General features: G+C 34.7%; 1 pseudogene across 1 annotated transcript; it reads right to left on the bottom strand.

Moving 5' to 3' along the window:
- Positions 1-11,872: 11,872 nt before the first annotated feature.
- Positions 11,873-12,736, bottom strand: LOC117089722 (annotated as a pseudogene). The gene has a single exon (XR_004439719.1). The product of XR_004439719.1 is annotated as a 40S ribosomal protein S4, X isoform-like (transcript).
- Between the last annotated feature and the right edge of the window lie 8,169 nt (positions 12,737-20,905).

The following is a 20,905-nucleotide window of genomic DNA, read 5'->3' as shown; positions in this document are numbered from 1 at the left end:
GCTTTGATTCATTTCTCTGCTCTGAGTACCAGAGGGTTTTTCTTTGTGATTACCAGGAGTACGATATAAAATATTAGCTGTAATAGCAGTCTATTTTAGCTGATAACAACATACGTTCAATCACATACAAAACTTCATACTTTCGTTTCTCTCCTCACACACATTTCATGCTATTTGTGTCACACTTTATACCTTTTTATATTGCATATCTATTAATAAATTAATGTAGCTATAGTTATTTTTAATCCTTTTGTATTTTTACTCTTATACTAGAGTTAAATGTGATTTCTGCATCACCATTACTCTATTACAGTATTCTGAACTTGAATATATATTTAGCTTTATTTATAAGCTTTACGCTTTTACATGTTGTTAAACAACAGGTTTTCGTGTTGTTACTTAATATTCTTTTGTTTTAACTTGTACAGCACCCTCTAGCATTTTTTATAAGGCATGTTTAGTGGTGATGAACTCCTTTGGCTTTTGTTTGTCTGGGAATGTCTTTATATCTCCATTTCTGCAGGATTGTTTTGCCAGGTATAATATTACTGGCTCTCAGGGGTTTTTTTTCTTTCAACACTTTGAGTATATTATCCTACTTCCTCTTGGTCTGCAAGATTTATGCTGAAAAATATCTACTCATAACTTTTTCAGGTACCATTGTATGTGATAAGTCACTTTTCTCTTGCTGCTTTCAAAAGTATTTTGGTATTTGACGCTTGACAATTTTATTATAATTTACCACAAAGTACTCTTTTTTGGATTTATCTTCCTTAGGTATGTTTCAGATTCATAAATCCAGATGTCCATATTCCTTTTAAAACGTAGAAGGTTCTCAGTCATTATTTCTTTTTTTTTTTTTTTTTTTTTTTTTTTTTTTTTTTTTTTTTTTTTTTGAGACGGACTCTTGCTCTGCCGCCCGGACTGGAGTGCAGTGGCCGGCTCTCAGCTCACTGCAAGCTCCGCCTCCCGGGTTCACGCCATTATCCTGTCTCAGCCTCCCGAGTAGCTGGGACTACAGGCGCCCACCTCGTCGCCCGGCTAGTTTTTTGTATTTTTAGTAGAGACGGGGTTTCACCATATTAGCCAGGATGGTCTCGATCTCCTGACCTTGTGATCCACCCGTCTCGGCCTCCCAAAGGTCATTATTCTTTAAATAAGCTTTCTGGCATTTTCTCTCTCTCCTCCTTCAGGGACTTAATATATATGTTTGCTTGTTATAGACTTTTCATATGTCCTGTATGCTTTCTTCACTCCTTTTCATTTATTTTTCTTTTTTTTTCTATAACTGGTTAACTTCAAGTGACCTTTTAGTTAACTGAATCTTCCTTCTGCATGATTGAGTGTGCTGTTGAAGTTCTTAATTGAATGTTTTCAATTCTATTGTTGTATTTTTTGTCTCTAGTAGTCTAGCTTTTTATGGTTTCTATTTCTTTATTAAACTTCTTATTTTGTTCTTTCTTTTTTTTTTTTCCTAATTGTGTTTAATTTTCTGTGTTCTCTTGCATCTCATTGAGCATCTTTAAGATGATTGTTTTGAATTCTTTGGCAGGTAATTCATAGATCTCCATTTCTTTGGGGGATAGTTACTGGGGCTGTATTGATTTCCTTTTGTGGTGTTATATTGCCTGATTCTTCATGATCTGCATAGCTTTGCATGGATGTCTGTGTATTTGAAGGAAAAAACAAACAGCTCTTCAGTTTTTACAGACTGGTTTTAGCAGGTAAAGATCTTCTATTGTTAGGTCCCTCGGACTTAGGAGATTGCCTCCAGAATCACAGTTGAGTGGTGTTGGAGCCAGGTCATATGGCTGCTGCTGGATCCACAGTGTAATCCATGATCACCAGGCCTGTTACTAGTAGTTCAGGTAGACATACATGAATCCTGTCTAATACCTGGGTGGATAAAATTTCCTCCAGGACCTTAGTCAATAGGGCTGATGTTGGGACAAGAGTCTATTTCATGGTCTGCCATTGGATCTCTAGATAGTGGAACTGTTACCAGATGTCTCTGCTGGGTCCCTGGGTGAACAGGACTGCTCCCAGATAGCAGCTGGGAGGGATCAGAGGCAAGACACAAAGTTGCTTCATAACCCATGGTCAGACCAGTGTCAGCAGTTCTACCTCTGAAGTCACAGACAGTCATGTCTCCCAAATGATGCCACAGGCAAGACTGCTCCTGGACCATGCTTGAAGGGGCTGGAGTTGGATCATGCACCACTTCAGGGTCCATAGCCTGAACTGAGCTTGGCAAACCTGCTACCCAAGTCCCAGGTGCTTTTGGCTTTTCCTGTGTTTCTTAGCAGATGATTCTGGTGTTAGAATAAAGGCCAAATGAAGTTGTAGCTGAATTCACAGGGGTACATAGCTGTTTTTAGGTTTAAAGCCAGAACCATGGTCAGTAAGCCTGACAGATGGGTACATATCTGTCTTTTCAAAATGGCACTACTCAGTCTTGGGCTCCATCAGGATTTCACAACCTCCTACCTGGATGTCAAAGCTCCCACAAAGGCAATTTTGTCCATGGATAAATATTGTTGCTGTGGTGGGATATGAGTGAGGCACCTCCTATTTCACTGTTTTCCTGATATCACTCTTTCATTTGTTATTATTTATAGTTTCAGTTTTTCTGTAACATTTTTTAATTTTTTTTTCTTTTAATTCATTAAACAGGCACACCATGGTTATTTTAAAGCCTGTGTCTATTTATTTCATTATCTCTATTTCTTACCAGTTACTTCTATATTCTCTTCTCTTGGTTTTTAATCATGTGGACTGCCTCCATGAATTACTTCATTTTTTATTGACATTATAAATTAAATGTTATGAAAATGTAATGACATTAACTCCTTCTAGAAAGGATGTACCTTCTGCAAGCATTTCTTTTACTGCTGTATAATCCTTTATTAAGGGTTACTCAAAAAGATTAGCAATTGGCTGTTCTAATTTAGCAATTATCCAGGACAAATAAGTGCTTGACTAACTTAGTTAATCTTGCAAATTAAAATTTGACATTTAAGGGTATTCTTTATTGATCTATTTAATAACTATATATTGTAAAATATTTTAAAATCTATGCAGCTAGGAGAGCTAGTAATCATAGATCACTTAGATCCTTTTACAGAAATAAGGATGACTTGATCTGGGCTAAGGTTTTTTGAAGGGTTTTTCTACTTATTGTTCAATCTTATTTCTAATGGTGTAGGCTTTCAAATTCCAATCCAAAGGTGGGAAATTTACTAGTGCTATCCCTTCTTGATAAATTCTACATACCAATATTTTCCCATAGTCCTACAAGTCTATCTAGGTTCTGCTCAGTTATTTCCCTCTAACCCTTTTTTTCTAGAATTGACAGGTATCTCTTGTTGAAATACTACCCCGAGTGTCAGGCTCACTTCTCTGAGTTTTTATCTATCCCTGAATCTGACTTCATAATTCCTCACTACCTTTGACTCTATGTGCTTTCAAGCAATTTTGTGTTTATATTTTGTCTGTTTTTCTAGACATTCTAGATGATCTGCATTTTTTTGGCTGCTATTTCTAGAAGCTTTTCTCTATTACCATTTGCTAAAGGTTACTCAAAATAAGTATGGTTTGTTTTAATTTAGTAATTACATAAGACAAACAGAAGCAGTGGCTGAACAATTTTATTTAACTCATTTTTGCAAAGAACTTATTTTAGGATATTTTCTATTATCTACTTAACAATTATTTATTGAGGGCTTACTATGCATGAAGTACTGCTTCAAATCATGAGCATACAGTAATGAAAAGACACACAAGTTTCTTACCTCTTAGCACTTAGTCACTGGTGTAATATAGAAAACAAATCGATAAGAAACTATATAACTTCAGATTATCATAAATGGTATGAAGAGAATAAACCGTGAATTGTTATAGAAAAGTAAATTGCAATATAAAACTTAAACATTAAAAAGAATACCTTGTGCAGAGTGGTGGGAAAATGGTGTCCAGGCATAGGTAACTAGATAAACAAATACCCTGAGGAAGAAAAAAAGCTTGCTATATTAGCAGATCATGGCTAAACTATGATGTGTGAGCAAGGGAGTAGTATAACTTGAAGTTGGAGAGGAGCACAGAGTCTGGATCATGTAGAACCTTGTAATCTATAGTAAGAACAACTCAGCTTTGTTCCATAACTTTTTGAAATAGAAGATCATATGAGTTATGGTGCTGTATTATAGCTGAGTTAGCTGCCATAATATTTCTTCCTATATTCTTACAAAAAAAAAAAAAAAAATACTGTCAGCCCACTAAACTGGTAGGAGTGCCCTATACTATCAAAACACTTCATAACTAGATTGTTTCTACTGACAATTTTACCTCTTAGAGAGTAGTGGAAGCAACTGGGGAAATTGCTACTCTGAACTTAATAACAAACAAAAGGGAAAAATTGATTGGAAAAGTAAAAGTGATAAGAACCATGGGGACAGGAAATAATACTTCTTTAGAATTTGAAATCACAACAAAAGAAAATCCTGAATACATTTATACAGTCATTAAGTCTTTGAAGAAAATGATTTTTATTAATTTAAAAACAAAGTGAAAATGGACTCAGGACGTTAGAAACTAAGAAGGAAGATTGTAAGTGTTTCAGAATGTTCCACAAAATATAATTCTGCTTACATCATTATGGAAGGAATTTTGATGATACAGGACATAGGGGGGGAAAAAAGGCTAATATAGCCACAAAGGATGCTTTTAAATCAAGTAATACCCTTGACTTAAAAAGACAAGCCAGTGACAATTATAAATTAATGACACCTAAGAATGTTTTCGAGAAGTCTGGTTCATAATGCATTCAAACTTACAAAAGTATTAAAGACATCTGAAATAAATTTTGCTCATTTTTGGAGCAAAAAGAAAAAACTACCAAAGAAGGAGCAGCTTGAGGGAATATTAACGGATTATGAGAAAAAAATGAAACTGAACTATTTTGCATTATCCTACAAGATGAATGATTACAGCGTAGAATAGACTGACCAGATAGGAGTTGAAAGCCAGATCATAAGATATTTAAAGAGACACAGTAACATCTCAAAATGAGGCCAATTTTCTTAGATCAGGTGAATTACCCCTGGAGTGTTAAAATAACTTGCAAATGAATTTGCTAAAGAATATGTGATGGGCATTCATCTTTCAGAAATCCTATTGAGTAGAGATGAGCTGGTGAAAGCCTAGAGAGAATCTAATGTCTTTCTAATATTCAAAAGAGCAGAGAACAAAGTGAAAAATACCGAAGACCATTCTTATCTGAATAACACTTTCAGAACTGATTATAATGGTATAGTTTATGAACTTCACAAAATGAAGCTGTTTTTATTAGGAAATAGTAAGTTTACTAATGGCAAGTTACATATTCTAATGCATTTCTCCTTCTCTCCATTGCTTTCGATGATCCAACCACAGAGATCTCTCTTGCATCGAAAAACCTGGTATATAGGCTGGGTGTCCCTTATCCAAGATATTTGGAGACAGAAAATTTTCAGATTTTGGAATATTTGCATATATATAATGAGATATCATGTGATCGGACCCAAGTCTAAACACAAGAATTCATTTATGTTTCATATGCACCTTGTCCACTAGATTTAAGGTAACTTAATGAAATATTTTTAATAATAATTTTGTGCATGAAACAAATTTTTGACTGCATTTTGATTGTGATCCATCACATGAGGTCAGGTGTGGTGTTTTCTATTTGTGGCATCATGTTGACATTCAAAAAGTTTCAGATTTTGGAGCATTTAAAATTTAGAATTTTCTGATTAGGAGTTCTCAATCTGTAATAGAAACGCAGTAAATTTTGTTGAACAGATTACTCAATTTTCTCTGATGTGACATCCTCCAGCGGACTTTTCCACACAGGGCCTCTGTACATACTCTTCCGTCTTCCTGTAATGTTCTCACTCTCTTGATTGACACTCTCTTAAACCAAAATTTCTCTGACTCCAGGTCAGGGAAATTTTGGTCATAAACTCTTTTAGGGCAGTTTTTGAGTGTAGGCCATCTCTTTTATAGATAAGCTAGAGAAATATAAAAATTTAAGAAAAGCTAGAGAAATATAAATTGGTTATGGGTTCAGTTAAGTTGAATAGCAACCTTGGATTAAATGACTATATCCAAGAGATAGAGATCAAATAGTCTGGAGACAGTGCATGCTAACTGTTACTTCACATGATAAAGCAGTGATTTATTTTCTTTGGCCAAAGCTGGTACAATTTGAACAACAAGATAAATAAGAAAGTATTCATATGAGTAGTTTTAAGCACTTCCTGACTTTCTGGTACTACAAGATGCTCCAGGCAAGTATGACTTTTATACTCGGCAAAAAAGGTAAAAGTCAAGGCCTCATTCTCAGTTGTTTGGGTTCAGGTGGTTCTCTGTACTCTCTCCATAGGGAAACTTTCCAAGAATTTTGTGGTTTTCTGCAGGATTTCTCACTGTAATGTCATAAGGACATTCTCTCTCCCATTGATCTTTTTCCCTTAGGCATATTCAGTTACCAACTAAATTAATAAGAGTCCGTCTTGGTAGACTTCCTATTTTAGGCTATAAATGACATGTAAGATAGATTTACAGATCAAATAAAACATTTTACTGTGGGGGAAAAATTTACTTCCACAAATGTGTTCTAAATAAGCTATTTTTTAGTTTAGAATAGTTTTAAATATACAGAAAGATGGGGAAAGTAGCATAAATAGTTTTCATATACCCATACCCAGTTTCCACTATTAGTAACATCATGCATTATTATGGTGCATTTGTCACAATTAATGAACTGATATTGATTATTATTTTTCATTGAAGTCCATATTTTATTTGTATTCCTTGGTTTTTTCCTAATATCCTTCTTCTGTTCTGGGATCTCACCCAGGAAACCATATATTAATATTATTTAGTTGTCATGTCCACTTAGGTTCCTCTTGACTACTACTTTCTTCAGGCTTTCCTTATTTTTAATGACTGATGGTTTTGAGGAGTATTGGTTAGGTATTTTGTAAAATGTCTCTCAACTGAAATTTTTCTAATTTTTTCTTCATGATTGGGTTTGAGTTATATAATTTGAGAAAGAAGAACACAGAGATAATTTGCTATTTCCATTCCATGATAACAATGGTACATACAATCAGCATGTCTTGTCTCTGTTAACTTTGGTCACACAGCTGAGGTGGAGTTTGTCAGAGTTTTATCAGTGTAAACTTATTCCCCACTGCCTTATACTATGTTCTTTGGAAATCACTATGCACAGCTCACACTCAAAAAGTGGGGAATTATTCTCCAATTTCTTAAAGGCAGAGTACCTACATAAATTACTTGAAATTATTCTGCTTGGAAGATTTGTCTATGATCTCCATTTATTTATTTATTCAAATATTTATTTATGTCCCTATTTACTCATGGTATTTATTTCTTAGTTTGGGTTATAATCCAATACCGTCTTTTTATTTTGTTGCTCACATTGCTCCAGCTTTGGTAATTATGAGCTGCATGCATCATTATGGGTTTTTTGTTTGTTCGTTTTTTGGATTTTTTTAAGTACTTCTTTACTTTCTGCTACTACGTGATGCTCCAGGCTCATCTTGAATATTTCCTGCCTTGTGCTGGAATCAGTCATTCCCTCTCATGGAGGCCTGGCTTCTTTTATTCAAGAATGGTATTCAAAACCAAGATCTGGGTATGCTCATTGTGACTTTAGTGTCATTGTTTTTAGGCTCCCTCGACTGACAGAATGAGGACATAGATGTATATACACTAACCCATATATATACACACAGTATAATCATTCCTGTATGTAACCATCTGTATCTATATTAAGCCAAATATGAGTTCATACTGAGGTCTCCAACTCTAATTCATATGGATCATTCTAGCCCCTTTTCCTTGATTACCTCAAAATCCATCTGAAAGAAACCTGGTTCCCACTATTCACCATTCAAATTACTTAAGTTCCTTGTTCAATTCCAGTATACATGTACGATTTTTTCAGAATTGTTCATTAATACACTTGGGAAGCAATATTATCCCTACATCACAGCATAATGTTTATGTAAAGTCCATGCTGTCTTTCGTCCTATAGACTCCACTCTTCCAAAGTTACTGAGGTCAACAGGTTTTTCTCACATGCTCTTCAGTGAGATTGCCTCATACATTGGTAATACAGATAGATTTTGGAGGGGGGTCACATTCTGCATTCCATTCTGGGATCCTTTATACTCCTAAATGTTTTTGTATGCAATAATCTTTAACCTTTATCTTAGATTTTGGGTTTGACAGATACATAGTGTTATGTATTTACCATTGCAGCATGACACATAATAATTTCCTTGTTCTAAAAGAATCTCTCATTTTTATTTAACCTTTCCCTTCCCCAAAAACCTTTGGAAACCATTGATCTGTTTGCCATCCCTCTAGCTGTGTCTTTCTCAGAATGTTATATAATTTGGAGCATTTTCAGACTGGCTTCTTTCACTTAGCCATATGCCCTCAAGATTCATCTGTGTCTTCACCTGACTATATATCTCACTCTTTTTATTCACCAAATAGTATTCCATTGTATGAGTGTACCAAGGTTTGTTTATCTGTTCATTTATTGAAGGATATCTTGAATACTTCCAATTTTGGTGGTTTATGAATAAGGCTGCTGTAACCATTCATGTGCAAGTGTTTTTGTGGCCATAATTTTTTCGACTAAGATGGGTCAATATCTAGGAGCACAATTGCTAGATCATACAGTATGGCCATGTTTAGCTTTCTAAAGAGCTGCCAGTCTTACAAAATAGCTGTACCATTTTGTATATTCACTAGCAATAAATAAGTTGCTCAGCATCTGAAGGGGTGGCCTGCCCCTCCACACCTGTGGGCGTTTCTCGTTAGGTGGAACGAGAGACTTGAGAAAAGAAATGAGACACAGAGACAAAGTATAGAGAAAGAAAAAGTGGGCCCAGGGGACCGGCGATCAGCATACAGAGGACCCATGCCGCACATTCTCTGAGTTCCCTAGTATTTATTGATAATTATCTTTACCATCTTAAAGATAAGGGAGTGACAGGATAATAGGATCATTGTAGGGAGAAAATCAGCAGTAAGACATATGAATAAAGATCTCTGTGACATGAATAAGTTTAAAGGAAAATGCTGTGCCTAGATATGCATATGCAAACATCTCCATAAAACTTTTAGCAGCATTGCGCCTGCAAGTCCCACCTTTTGCCCTAAGGTGGTTTTCTCCTTTCTCAGTAAACAGAGCATACAATCGGGTTTTACACTGAGATCTTCCATTGCCCAGGGACGGGCAGGAGAGAGATGCTTTTCTCTATCTCAACTGCCAACAACCGCCAAAAGGCCTTCTTTCCTCTTGTACTAGTCTTCCTCAGCACAGACCCTTCACGGGTGTCAGATTGGGGGACGATCAGGTCTTTCCCTTCCCACGAGGCCATATTTCAGACTATCACATGGGGAGAAACCCTGGACAATACCTAGCTTTCCTAGGCAGAGGTCCCTGCGACCTTTGGCAATGTACGTGATCCTGGGTACTTGAGATTAAGAGAATGGTGATGACTTTTAACTAGCAAGCTGCCTTCAGGCACTTGTTTAACAAGGCACATCCTGCACAGCCCAAAATCCATTAAACCTTGAGTCACCACAACACATGTCTCTTGCAAGGACAAGGCTGGGGGTAGGGTCACAGATTAACAGCATCTCAAATACAGAACAAAATGGAGTCTCTTATGTCTACTTCTTTCTATATAGACTCAGTAATAGTCTGATCTTTCTTTCTTTTCCCCACAAGCATCTTTGCCAGAATTAGGTGTTGTCAGTTTCCTGAATTTTTTATCCTCCTAATAGATTTTAAGTGGTATCTCATTGTTATTTTAATTTGTGTTTCCTTAATGACAAATGATATTGAGCAAATTTTTCATATGCTTGTTGCCATTTCCTTTGACAATATGTCTTTTCATATTTTTTGCCCATTTTTAATTGGTTGCTGATTTTGTTGTTATTGAATTCTAACAAGTTATTTGTTTTATTTTATTTTACTTTATTTTATTTTATTTTATGTGTTTATTCCTTTTTTTGAGATGAAGTCTCACTCTGTTGCCCAGGCTGGAATGCAGTAGCACAATCTCAGCTCATTACAGCCTCCACCTCCAGGGTTCAAGCAATTCTCCTGCCTCAGTCTCCTGAGTACCTGGGATTATAGTCATGGGCCACCATGCCCAGCTACAAGTCTTTTATTAGACTTGTATTGTGAAAATATTTTCTTTTAGTCTTTGGCTTACCTTTTCATTTGCTTAACAGTGTCCTTCATAGAGAAGAAAGTTTTAATTTACTAAAGTTTACTAGTTTTTCCCTTCTTGGATTGTGCTTTGAGTGTTGTATCGAAAAACTAATCACCAAACCCAAGGTCATGTAGATTTTTCTTTTGTGTTTTTTTCTTGGAGCTTTATAGTTTTGCATTTTACATTTAGATCTATGATCCAGCTTGAGTTAATTTTTGTGAAAAGGTTTAGGTCTGTGTCTGTGTTCAATTTCTGGACTTTCTGTTGTTGTTCCAGCACATGTTATTAGGTATACACACACTTAGGATCGCTATATATCCTAGGAGAATTATCCCTATTATTATTAGGGAACACCCTTTTCTAGCCTCATAATCTTCATTACTCTGAAGTCTGCTTGGTCTCAAATTAATGTAAGTTACTTCTATTTTCTTGTGATTAGTATTGGTGTGGTATGCCTGTCTTCATCTCTTTGCATTTAACCTGTCTCACTCTATTTTTAAAGTAGTTTTCTTGCACACTATATATTTGGGTCTTGTTTTGTAACTCACTCTGAAAATCCCTATCTTTCAAGTAGTTTATTTAGACTACTCATATTTAAAGTGATTACATATATAATTGGATTGATATTTGTAACTATTTTCTATTTGGGAAATTTATTCTTTGTTTCCTCCTCATTCTTCAACTTTCTCTGGCTTAATTGAGCTTTTTATAGAATGCCATTTTCTTTTCCTAGAATTATAGTTATTTTCAAAGTTCTCGGTGGTTATGTTAGAGTTTACAACATGTGTTTTGAACTCATGCAGGTATTTTTAACTAATCTAAGTCCACTTTTATGTAATACCATACCACTTCATATGTAATGCAGGTACTTTAACAAGAGCATTCTTATTTCCTCTTTTCTGTTTCTGTGATATTAATGTCATTTATTTAACTTAACCATATGCTGTTATTATTCAATGCACTGTTACAATCATTACTTTAAATAGACAAATTTTAGATCCATTAAGAACTTAAAAAGGTAAAGATTTTATTTTTCTTGCAGAGCAGGTCTCCTGGCAATGAATCTCTGATTTATTGTTTATTCAAAAAAAATCTTAATTTCTCCCTTCACATTGAAAGATACATTTGCTGGATATAAAATTTTAGATGGGCCGGGCGCGGTGGCTCAAGCCTGTAATCCCAGCACTTTGGGAGGCCGAGATGGGCGGATCACAAGGTCAGGAGATCGAGACCATCCTGGCTAACCCGGTGAAATCCCGTCTCTACTAAAAAATATAAAAAACTAGCCGGGCGAGGTGGCGGGCGCTTGTAGTCCCAGCTACTCGGGAGGCTGAGGCAGGAGAATGGCGTAAACCGAGGAGGCAGAGCTTGCAGTGAGCTGAGATCTGGCCACTGCACTCCAGCCTGGGCGACAGAGCGAGACTCCGTCTCAAAAAAAAGAAAAAAAAAAAATTTTTAGAGGATGGGTTTTGTCTTTCAACATCTTAAATATTTTATTCCGCTCTCTTCTTGCCTGCATGATTTCTGACAAAAAGTCTGCTGTAATTCTTTTTTTTTTTTTTTCCTGCCACAATATTTTTAATTATGTACAAAGGTCTGACATGGCACCCAGGGAACCATTTCACCCACTGCTCTGTTTGGCCGCCAGTCTTTTGTCTCTCTCTTCAGCAATGGTGAGGCGGATACCCTTTCCTCGAGGAAGAGAAATCCATGGTTTGTTGCCCTTGCCAATAACAAAAATGTTGGAAAGTCAAGTGGCAAAGCTGTTGCCATTGGCATCTTTCACATGAACCACGTCAAAAGATCCAGGATGCCTCTCTCTGTTGGTGATCACACCAATTCTTCCCAGGTTAGCACCTCCAGTCACCATACACAGGTCACCAGTGTCGAACTTGATGAAATCGGTAATCTTGCCAGTCTCCAAATCAATCTGAATGGTATCATTCACCTTGATGAGGGGATCGGGTAGCGGATGGTGCGGGCATCATGAGTCACCAGATGAGGGATTCCTTTTGTGCCCACAAAGATCTTTCTCACTTTGCATAACTTGTACTTGGCCACCTCAGGTGTAATACGATGTACAGCAAAGCGACCCTTGGTGTCATAGATCAGACGGAAATTCTCTCCCGTCTTGTCAATGCTGATGACATCCATGAATCCAGCAGGGTAGGTTATATCAGTTCGGACCTTGCCATCGATCTTAATGAACCTCTGCATGCAAATCTTCTTTACTTTATCTCCTGTCAGGGCATACTTAAGTCTGTTCCTTAGGAAAATGATGAGGGGGAGACACTCTCTCAACTTGTGGGGACCGGTGGATGGACGAGGATCAAACACACAGGTCAATTTATCCAGCATCCAATGCTTTGGAGCTGCTACCCGCTTCAGATGCTTCTTGGGACCACGAGCCATGGCTGCATTAGGCAAGGAAAGAGCTGTAATTCTTTTTTTTTTTTTTTTTTTTTTTTTTTTGAGACGGAGTCTCGCTCTGTCACCCAGGCTGGAGTGCTGTGGCCGAATCTCAGCTCACTGCAAGCTCCGCCTCCCAGGTTCACGCCATTCTCCTGCCTCAGCCTCCCGAGTAGCTGGGACTACAGGCGCCGCCACCTCGCCCGGCTAGTTTTTTGTAGTTTTTAGTAGAGATGGGGTTTCACCATGTTAGCCAGGATGGTCTTGATCTCCTGACCTCGTGATCCGCCCGTCTCAGCCTCCCAAAGTGCTGGGATTACAGGGTTGAGCCACTGCGCCCGGCCTTGTAATTCTTACACTTACTACACTCTGTAGTAGGATTTCCTTACCCTATCTCCTCAGGCTATTTTCAAGATTATCTCTTAGTCTTGGTTTTCTGCAGTTTAGCTATAATATAGATAGGTGTATGTTTGGGTTATTTATTATATTTATGTTCTATGAGCTTCTTGAATTTGTGCTTTGGTATCTGTCATAAATTTTGGAAAGGTCCCAAATATTGCTACTTTAAATATTGTTTCTGCTATATTCTCTCTTTCTTCTCCTTCTGGTATTCCAATTATAGGTATGTTATATCTTTTTAAGTTGTCTCACAGTCTTGAATGTTCTGATCTCCTTTTATTCATTCTTTTTCTTTTGCATTTCATTTTAGAAAGTTTCTATGTACCTCTCATCACTAACATCATGAAAAACTGATACATTATTTTAACATATCTTTGGTGCAGCACATACTTAGCAGAGAATCAACAGTGTAAACTTAGTCAACTCAGTTCTCATGAAATCTTTTTGTTCTATTTATCATTTCACTCTTTTCTCTTTTATTTGACAGAATAAAAATACCAATTCATTTACCTAGTATTTTGTATAATCCAATATATGGCTTTTTGCATTTTCAAAATTCAGCTATCATGTGTTTAATCTCCAGATATTTTTCTTGGATATTTCATTACCTCTACTCTAGGTTTTCTCAAATCATAATACGTTTACAGATTGAATTTTTAAAAGGCTTCTCTAACTTCTTATAGTAAGTCTGTTTCATAGGGGGGAATTTGTTTTACTGCCTCAGACTAATCGTATTTAAAATTGTGCAGTTTTCAATATGTTGGTAAACTTTCTGGTTTACTTAATCTTAGAGAGAGAGTTCAAATATTTGAATGATATTGGGCTGAGATAAATTTTGAGAAATTGTGTGCTTGAGTCCCAGTTCAAATCATAAAAGCAAGAAGGGAAAAACTTACATTTATTGTAATTTTACTTTGCAGTATTAGTGAAAAAGGACTTTATACATGGATGCAATCACAGCATGGATTTTTCTCTTTGTTGCTGCAAATTTTTTCCTCTGTAATTGTGGAGTAGTCCCAATTATTGCTATAAACTATTCTCACTAGCTTGACAGCTCTGGGAACTACCTTCAGCTATCTCTGTAATTTAGTTAAAAATGTAATATGAGAATAATATCTACAGCAGGCTCCCTGCCCTACATAAATCCTAGTATCTAGAAAATTTTGATGGCTTAATTAGGATAAAAGGTTGCTTCTCTATAAAACATACTTTTATCTAGCTCTTGCCTTTCAAAATTAGGGAGTTGTAGTAGTTCTTTCAATGTTCTCTGAGTTTGGCTATATTTTATACACAGTGAGTTGTGGTATGACATGCTTTCCCAGTATACTTTCTCCCTCTGGTACAGCCTTTAGATTCAAGTCTTTAAAGCACAATTCATACCCTTTTCTAATTTTTACTATTGATACATATTTTTCACTGTTATTATATTATCTTAGTAATTTAATGATGTTTTATGAGAGATGAATGGTAGAGGAATTAAAAAGTGAGAAAGATTAACATTTTATACTTTTATTACAATTATATTTAAAGTATACAGTCAGTGAAATCTTACTAATCACAAATATTACATTCATCTAAATTCTACCAGAGCATCTTATTTCCCAGGAGGGCTTTTGAGATTTTTTTTTTTTTTTAAAACACTGGTTTCCAACAATTTTGGTAAATGTATTAAATACATTACTATTCAGTAATAAAAGGGAACAAACTCCTGATATACTCAAAAACATGGGTGAGTTTCACAGATATCATGTTGCGTGAATGGAGTCATATGCCAAAGAGTAGAGTCAGTATGATTCTATTTACATACATTTTTAGAACATGGAAAACTAACCTATGGTGATAGAAATTAGAGCAATGGAGACTGACAGGAAGCAGGAGAAGGTGATCACCTGGGAGGTAATAGAAAAGGATTTTCTTCGGTGCTGCAATTGAGCTATGCAATGATTGGGATGTGTGCCCCATGGGTTTATACATTCGTCAAAATTTATCATAAAGTATTCTTAAGATCTGTGCATTTCACTGTATATAAATTATAGTTTAATTTAAAATGCTATGATAAAATAGCTGCACTAAAAAGAAAAAGTTTTTTCTAAAAAAATGCAATGCATAAACCTGGGAAATTAAAATGTTAAATATCTAGCAAAATTTTAGTAATCAATACTCCATCCTAGTAGAAAATTAGTAGAAAACCATAAATACAAATATTTTACAAAAATTAATTAAAATGTCATTAAAATACATGAAAAGATTTTAACTCCTTTAGTAATTAGAAATGTAATTTTAAATCATAATGATTTATATATAATTTTTTGCCTTCCACATATTCATTTATTATGTCATATAATTTTATATTTTAACATTTTTATATAGTAGACCTTCAAATAGTCAATGGGTGAATAAACTAATGCTTGACTAATTTAATTAGTCCATGTTTGATATGGCTTGGATCTGTGACCCCACCCTAATCTCATGGAGTTTTTTGGGGGATTTGTTTGTTTTTGTTTTTGAGATGGAGTCTCACTCTGTGGCCCAGGCTAGAGTGCAGTTGCATCATCTCAGCTCACCGCAACCTCTGCCTCCAGGGTTCAAACGATTCTCCTACCTCAGCCTCCTGAGTAGCTGGGATTACAGGTGCGCACTACCATGCCTGGCTAATTTTTGTATTTTTAGTAGAGTCGGGGTTTCACCATGTTGGCCAGGCTGGTCTCAAACTCCCAACCTCAAGTGATCCACCCTCCTCAGGCTCCCAAAATGCTGAGATTACAGGCATGAGTCATGGGGCCAGCTCCTAATCTCATGTTGAGTTGTAATCCCCAGTGCTGAAGTTGAGGCCCGGTGGGAGGTGATTGGATCATGGGGGCAGATTTGCTGCTTTCCTGCTGTTCTCATGGTAGAATTCTCACCAGATCTGGTTGTTTAAAAGTATAGCGTGTTCCACGTTGCCCTCTCTCTTTTGCTCCTGCTCTGGTCATGTAAGCTGTGCTTTGCTTCCCCTTCGCTTTCCACCATGATTGTAAATTTCCTGAGTACCCTCTAGAAGCTGAGCTGATGCCAGAATGATGCTTCCTGTACAGCCTATGGAACTGTAAGCCAATTAAACCTTTTCTCTTTATAAATTACCCAATCTCAGATATTTCTTTATAGCAGTGCAAGAATGGATTAATATGTTTTAAAATAAATATTATTAAAATTGTAAATTATATATTTATAATTTAAAGAAAATGAGTGGATCTTAAGGATAATAACAATAAAACATGTATCTAATTATATGGAAGGAAATTAAAGATGCAATAGTAAATTGTATAGCTTCCATTACTTAAAATTACATGATTAGAGAATTAAAATAAGTTAACATATTTATAGTCTGTTCTAAAATTATGATAAAATAAATTTTAACAAAGAAAAATAAAATTAAACACAAAATTTAGGAATAAGTTAACTAATTTAAGGAAAAAATAGAATTATTTACTATCAAGAGCTAATTCTTGGAGGCAATAACAATAAAATTAAAAGCAATGATCAATATTATCAAGAATAAGTGAAACAAGCATAAATAAAATAATAAAGGTAATAAATAATATATCAAGGAAATTATAAATTATGAGGAGTATAGCATACAGAATTTTATGCTAACAAATTTGAAAAGAAAAATAATTTTCTTTTAGTAATTAAATTTTTCCAAAGAAAAATTGGGAAAGTTTAAAATGCAAAAATAATAAAGATATAAGGAAAAACTAAGAAAAAAAAAGTGAGATGCAAAAATACACTATTAAGGTTTACAAAGATGTAAAAAAGAGCTAGAAAAGGGAAAGATATATCATGAGCAATCGCAAAACAATTAAATCTATGTTTAAATTCTATCTTAATCAATGACAAGATAACAAAAACTATTTCTAAAGTTAATTAAAAGTGTAAACTAAGGATGCTAAGGAAAATGGAGCTATGACATTTTTAAAAATAAAAGTAATGAGAAAAGATTCATTAACAGAAGTTAAAATACATTACAAAGAGAATTCATAAAGAATCCATAAACAGATCCATGTATATATTTTAATTTGGTTTGTGATGAAGACAACATTGCAAAGTGAAATGAAATAAATAATATTTGAGCAAATGGATTTACACATAGAAGAAAAATAGAATATTAGCATGTAAATTCCATGCTATTTAATAAAAAGTAGTAAAACATAAGTTAATATTAATGGTGATACTTTCTAATTAAAACATGAAAATCAAAAGAAAAAACTGACAAATTTTATTTCATACAAACTAAAAGCCTTCCTAAAACAAAATACAGAATAATTAAAGTTAAAATATCAGCAAAGTTCTGGGGAACAATTTGCAACATACATAGCAGACAAAAATTACTAGCCAGAATATATTTACAGAGTTCTTAAAAGTCAATATGAAAAACAACTCAATGGAAATAAGGAACAAGATATAAACAGGCAATTCACAAAGAAAAATCACAAATGCCTAATAAATATATATAAAGATGCTCAACCTATTAATAATAAAAATACAAATTAAAAGGAACTATTTTTTATAATATTGGCAAGAATTATAAACAGTAATAATATCAAGCCTTGGCAAGTTTACAAAGAATACTACTTTCATGTGCTCCTAGTGGGAGTATAAATTGGAGAAACCTTCTGAAATACAAGTTGACAGTCTATCAGAATAAAACTGTGCATCTCTGATGACTCAGCAGTTGCACTTCTAAGAAACAATTATAAAGAAATATTCCCAACTGAGCACCAAATTGTACATGGTAAAATGATTTCTTTTTTGTGGAGCCAAAAATTGGAAACCTAAATCTCTATTAATAAATTATTTTTATATTGTGTTACACAGCTATTTTTTAAAGTGAGGTAAGCTTTTATATGCTTGTACAAATCTTAACCCTAACTCTATAAATGGAAATTAAAAGATACAGAGACTTTTTAAAAAGATTTTCCAGCTGATATGCCTATGGGATGCCTTTACACTATTAAGCATGATAATCCACACCAACAAATGGGGTAGAGGATGGCATAAAGACCAGAGATGTCTGTTGTATCCATTCTTTGGTCATACAAAAAATAGTGTTTTGAATTTATTAACGGATGAAAGGCTGACTTTTTGGATAACTGTAAATTGTTCCTTTAAGAAAAGGGCAGCAACAAACATTCTTTAAGCCTCAGCATGTATCTGGAATTTTGTTTTTGCAAAAATCTCAGCTGCATTTGGAAAATTTCTTGTTCTTTAAATTAGAAGATTAGTTAAAACAAAACAAAAAAAAAAGAGATGCAGAGACTAAAGGTAGAAGTATCAATTTCTATCGGATAGAAATCCTAGAAAGTGAATAATAAATAAGAAAATGAGGGGAGGAAATAACTGAAGATATAACACTCATAATTTTTGTAACTAAAGAAAGATACATGGTCTCAGTTGAGAAGCCTCATGAAGTACACAGTAGAGCAGAAAAGACAATACAATGCATATTTATATATGTAAATCTAAATATCTGAAAACACAGAATGCCATGAGAAGTTCTCAAAGTTTCTAGAATGAAAAAGTAAAGCCTTAAATTTAAATCATTGGCCTGAGGTTTCCAAACAGCAACATTAGATGTAAAAAAACACAAAAGACTAATATAGCATCTAGTAAAGGGTGAATTCTTTTGTAAATAATATCAATAATTGGTTTGCTATATGGAATACACAATAAAATTATCAAATTTCACAAAAATAAGCTTCAAGAGTTGAGCATATCTTATGAAAACCAAAACAACCAAATTAGTAGAAAATATATTCTATCTCTTATTCCATAGAGAATGATTTTTAAATAAGAACAAAAGGCATTAATAATGTAAGAGAAAACCATATATAGCAGTACTATATGGAAAGGAAAGATTTCCTCAAACATGGTCCCTTACTTAAAGTTAATAGTACAGGCCGGGAGCAGTGGTTCATGCCTATAATCCCAGTGCTTTGGGAGGCCGAGGTTGGTGGATCACTTGAGGCCAGGAATTCGAGACCAGCCTGGGAAACACGGCAAAACTTCGACTCTACAAAAATTACAAAAACTAGCTGGGGTGTGGTGGCATGCATCTGTATTCTCAGCTACTTGGGAGGCTGAGGCACAAGGATTGCTTGAGGCACAAGGATTGCTAGATTAAGATCTAGAATATATCAGGAAGAAGGAGACCACATGGCCTAATGGATGAGGCATCAGACTTTGGATCACAAGGTAGAATATATAAGGAATTCTTACAAATTATGAAGAAATATGAAAACCAGAGAGATAGGGAAAGGATATGAATGGGCAATCTGTAGAAGCAAACACTATAAATTATAAAGAAAAAGATCAACCACAGTAGTAATCAAAGAAGTGCAAATAAAAATCACAATGAGATACATTGCACGTATTTCATGTCTGCAAAAACTCTAATAATATCAAGTGTTGGTGCAGATGCCAAGAAATGGAAATCCTCAGGCACTACTGTTGGATGGAATCAGTGGCATTCGTTTTGGAAATAAAATCTATTATTTAATGAAATAAGGATATGTATATATCCCACAATCCAAAAAAATTCTGTAGAAGACTTTGCTCAGGTACACAAATAGACATGCATAAAAATATTCACTGAAGTACAGTAGGAGTAAAAATTTGGAAGCAATGTAGATAGAAGCCAATAGAAGACTAGAAAGTGGGCACTAAAAGGGTAAGTCCAATATATTTATCAAAAAAATTATAGTTTTATATGGAAGGAGTAAGAAAAGTAAGAAATATAATACAACTTAGGTAATTATGTATGAAATTTACACTATTCATATCTACCTTTATAAGAATGTATATATATTATAAGAAACAATGCCATATATTTTACATGAGCACACACATAAATAAATTTATGAGAGTTGGATTGGCAGAATGTAAATTAAGCACAAAAGAGAAGGGAAGTGTAAGGGAATGGGATCATGCTGGGAGCTGAAAGGCATAAAAGCAAATAAAACGTGTGTTATACATTGATAATATACTAAGGAATATACCTTAATTTAGTTGGATGCCCCAGAAATCCTCCTTTTCAAATGATCACTTTCAGTGTGGGCAAGGGCATGAGTAAAATAACCACTTACATATACTCGTGTTAGATAACACTTTACCAGGACATAAACTCCAAACTTTAATATTTTACTTATGTTTTTTGAAATGTAAGACAAACCAGTCAATTCCCAAGGCTATAATAATGTATAAGAGCAGACCTCATCACTTGGACTAGTGAGGAGACTTTAAAAAATACTGGTCTTACTCTTTATTGAGTTTCTAAGCTCTTCATTCAACAGATGTCCACTGAACTTCAGCTGCATATCACGAACTCTGAGAATGTATCTCTATCCTTTACTTATTTCCTTTCAGTATCTCTGATTGCTGCATTTTATTTTTCAGAACTTTACCCCTAAATCTGAAAATCTCCAAACTCAATCTTTTTTGTTATAAAATACTCTTCAGATTAATTCCCCATTCTCATAGATGTTCTATATTTTCAACTTCCATATCCAAATTTGTGTTTTTTTAATCTGGATAGTTATGCTTTCATATTATTCTACTGTCTCAAACTCAACATAAATCAGTTGAATCTCATTACCTTCTCCCTCCAAATAGCTCCCATTGCTAATTCCCATTTGATTCTCTGGATACATTGCTATCCCAATTGACCACATATGATTTTTTTAAATTACATATTTGTTTTACTCTTTTCTTTCCTTTATCAATCACATCAATTCCCATTAATTCACAACTGTATTAGT

This window comes from Trachypithecus francoisi, unplaced genomic scaffold, assembly GCF_009764315.1.
Source record: "Trachypithecus francoisi isolate TF-2019V2 unplaced genomic scaffold, Tfra_2.0 Lachesis_group11, whole genome shotgun sequence".
NCBI lineage: Eukaryota > Metazoa > Chordata > Mammalia > Primates > Cercopithecidae > Trachypithecus > Trachypithecus francoisi.
Note: the sequence above shows the minus strand (reverse complement) of the source record. Positions and strands in the feature narration are given on the sequence as shown.